Below are 3,820 nucleotides of genomic sequence, written 5' to 3'. Positions count from 1 at the left end.
ACCCCATGTAAGTTATGGGTCAGTAACAGCTCACTTTTCAAAACGTGTTTTTCAGCCCGAAATAAACGCGTTTTTTCAGACAGCTGTATCCCTATGTAACTGCAAGGCTCAGAAGAGCCCACACACTCAGGTCTTAACCCCAGTGTGCTGAAAGTGTCAAAACATGTTTTTCAGCAGAAATAAACATGTTTCTGCAAGTTTGGTCAACCCCATGTAACTTATGGGGCAGTAACAGCTCACTTTTCAAAACGTGTTTTTCAGCCCGAAATAACGCGTTTTTTCAGACAGCTGTATCCCTATGTAACTGCAAGGCTCAGAAGAGCCCACACACTCAGGTCTTAACCCCAGTGTGCTGACAGTGTCAAAACATGTTTTTCAGCAGAAATAAACATGTTTCTGCAAGTTTGGTCAACCCCATGTAACTTATGGGGCAGTAACAGCTCACTTTTCAAAACGTGTTTTTCAGCCCGAAATAAACGCGTTTTTTCAGAAAGCTGAATCCCTATGTAACTGCAAGGCTCAGAAGAGCCCACACACTCAGGTCTTAACCCCAGTGTGCTGACAGTGTCAAAACATGTTTTTCAGCAGAAATAAACATGTTTCTGCAAGTTTGGTCAACCCCATGTAACTTATGGGGCAGTTACAGCTCACTTTTCAAAACGTGTTTTTCAGCCCGAAATAAACGCGTTTTTTCTGACAGCTGTATCCCTATGTAACTGCAAGGCTCAGAAGAGCCCACACACTCAGGTCTTAACCCCAGTGTGCTGACAGTGTCAAAACATGTTTTTCAGCAGAAATAAACATGTTTCTGCAAGTTTGGTCAACCCCATGTAAGTTATGGGTCAGTAACAGCTCACTTTTCAAAACGTGTTTTTCAGCCCGAAATAAACGCGTTTTTTCAGTCAGCTGTATCCCTATGTAACTGCAAGGCTCAGAAGAGCCCACACACTCAGGTCTTAACCCCAGTGTGCTGAAAGTCTCAAAACGTGTTTTTCAGCAGAAATAAACATGTTTCTGCAAGTTTGGTCAACCCCATGTAAGTTATGGGGCAGTAACAGCACACTTTTCAAAACGTGTTTTTCAGCCCCAAATAAACACGTTTTTTCAGACAGCTGTATCCCTATGTAACTGCAAGGCTCAGAAGAGCCCACACACTCAGGTCTTAACCCCAGTGTGCTGAAAGTGTCAAAATGTGTTTTTCAGCAGAAATAAACATGTTTCTGCAAGTTTGGTCAACCCCATGTAAGTTATGGGTCAGTAACAGCTCACTTTTCAAAACGTGTTTTTCAGCCCGAAATAAACGCGTTTTTTTCAGACAGCTGTATCCCTATGTAACTGCAAGGCTCAGAAGAGCCCACACACTCAGGTCTTAACCCCAGTGTGCTGAAAGTGTCAAAACGTGTTTTTCAGCAGAAATAAACATGTTTCTGCAAGTTTGGTCGACCCCATGTAAGTTATGGGGCAGTAACAGCACACTTTTCAAAACGTGTTTTTCAGCCCGAAATAAACGCGTTTTTCAGACAGCTGTATCCCTATGTAACTGCAAGGCTCAGAAGAGCCCACACACTCAGGTCTTAACCCCAGTGTGCTGAAAGTGTCAAATCATGTTTTTCAGCAGAAATAAACATGTTTCTGCAAGTTTGGTCAACCCCATGTAAGTTATGGGTCAGTAACAGCTCACTTTTCAAAACGTGTTTTTGAGCCAGAAATAATCGCGTTTTTTCAGACAGCTGTATCCCTATGTAACTGCAAGGCTCAGAAGAGCCCACACACTCAGGTCTTAACCCCAGTGTGCTGAAAGTGTCAAAACATGTTTTTCAGCAGAAATAAACATGTTTCTGCAAGTTTGGTCAACCCCATGTAAGTTATGGGGCAGTAACAGCACACTTTTCAAAACGTGTTTTTCAGCCCCAAATAAACACGTTTTTTTCAGACAGCTGTATCCCTATGTAAATGCAAGGCTCAGAAGAGCCCACACACTCAGGTCTTAACCCCAGTGTGCTGAAAGTGTCAAAATGTGTTTTTCAGCAGAAATAAACATGTTTCTGCAAGTTTGGTCAACCCCATGTAAGTTATGGGTCAGTAACAGCTCACTTTTCAAAACGTGTTTTTCAGCCCGAAATAAACGCGTTTTTTCAGACAGCTGTATCCCTATGTAACTGCAAGGCTCAGAAGAGCCCACACACTCAGGTCTTAACCCCAGTGTGCTGAAAGTGTCAAAACGTGTTTTTCAGCAGAAATAAACATGTTTCTGCAAGTTTGGTCAACCCCATGTAAATTATGGGGCAGTAACAGCTCACTTTTCAAAACGTGTTTTTCAGCCCGAAATAAACGCGTTTTTTCAGACAGCTGTATCCCAATGTAACTGCAAGGCTCAGAAGAGCCCACACACTCAGGTCTTAACCCCAGTGTGCTGAAAGTGTCAAAACATGTTTTTCAGCAGAAATAAACATGTTTCTGCAAGTTTGGTCAACCCAATGTAAGTTATGGGGCAGTAACAGCACACTTTTCAAAACGTGTTTTTCAGCCCCAAATAAACACGTTTTTCAGACAGCTGTATCCCTATGTAACTGCAAGGCTCAGAAGAGCCCACACACTCAGGTCTTAACCCCAGTGTGCTGAAAGTGTCAAAACGTGTTTTTCAGCAGAAATAAACATGTTTCTGCAAGTTTGGTCAACCCCATGTAAGTTATGGGGCAGTAACAGCACACTTTTCAAAACGTGTTTTTCAGCCCGAAATAAACGCGTTTTTTCAGACAGCTGTATCCCTGTGTAACTGCAAGGCTCAGAAGAGCCCACACACTCAGGTCTTAACCCCAGTGTGCTGACAGTGTCAAAACATGTTTTTCAGCAGAAATAAACATGTTTCTGCAAGTTTGGTCAACCCCATGTAAGTTATGGGGCAGTAACAGCACACTTTTCAAAACGTGTTTTTCAGCCCCAAATAAACACGTTTTTCAGACAGCTGTATCCCTATGTAACTGCAAGGCTCAGAAGAGCCCACACACTCAGGTCTTAACCCCAGTGTGCTGAAAGTGTCAAAACGTGTTTTTCAGCAGAAATAAACATGTTTCTGCAAGTTTGGTCAACCCCATGTAAGTTATGGGGCAGTAACAGCACACTTTTCAAAACGTGTTTTTCAGCCCGAAATAAACGCGTTTTTTCAGACAGCTGTATCCCTGTGTAACTGCAAGGCTCAGAAGAGCCCACACACTCAGGTCTTAACCCCAGTGTGCTGACAGTGTCAAAACATGTTTTTCAGCAGAAATAAACATGTTTCTGCAAGTTTGGTCAACCCCATGTAAGTTATGGGGCAGTAACAGCACACTTTTCAAAACGTGTTTTTCAGCCCGAAATAAACACGTTTTTTCAGACAGCTGTATCCCTATGTAACTGCAAGGCTCAGAAGAGCCCACACACTCAGGTCTTAACCCCAGTGTGCTGAAAGTGTCAAAATGTGTTTTTCAGCAGAAATAAACATGTTTCTGCAAGTTTGGTCAACCCCATGTAAGTTATGGGTCAGTAACAGCTCACTTTTCAAAACGTGTTTTTCAGCCCGAAATAAACGCGTTTTTTCAGACAGCTGTATCCCTATGTAACTGCAAGGCTCAGAAGAGCCCACACACTCAGGTCTTAACCCCAGTGTGCTGAAAGTGTCAAAACATGTTTTTCAGCAGAAATAAACATGTTTCTGCAAGTTTGGTCAACCCCATGTAACTTATGGGGCAGTAACAGCTCACTTTTCAAAACGTGTTTTTCAGCCCGAAATAAACGCGTTTTTTCAGACAGCTGTATCCCTATGTAACTGCAAGGCTCAGAA

Source organism: Lepisosteus oculatus, unplaced genomic scaffold (genome assembly GCF_040954835.1).
Source record: "Lepisosteus oculatus isolate fLepOcu1 unplaced genomic scaffold, fLepOcu1.hap2 HAP2_SCAFFOLD_37, whole genome shotgun sequence".
NCBI classification, from domain to species: Eukaryota; Metazoa; Chordata; class Actinopteri; order Semionotiformes; family Lepisosteidae; genus Lepisosteus; species Lepisosteus oculatus.
Note: the sequence above shows the minus strand (reverse complement) of the source record.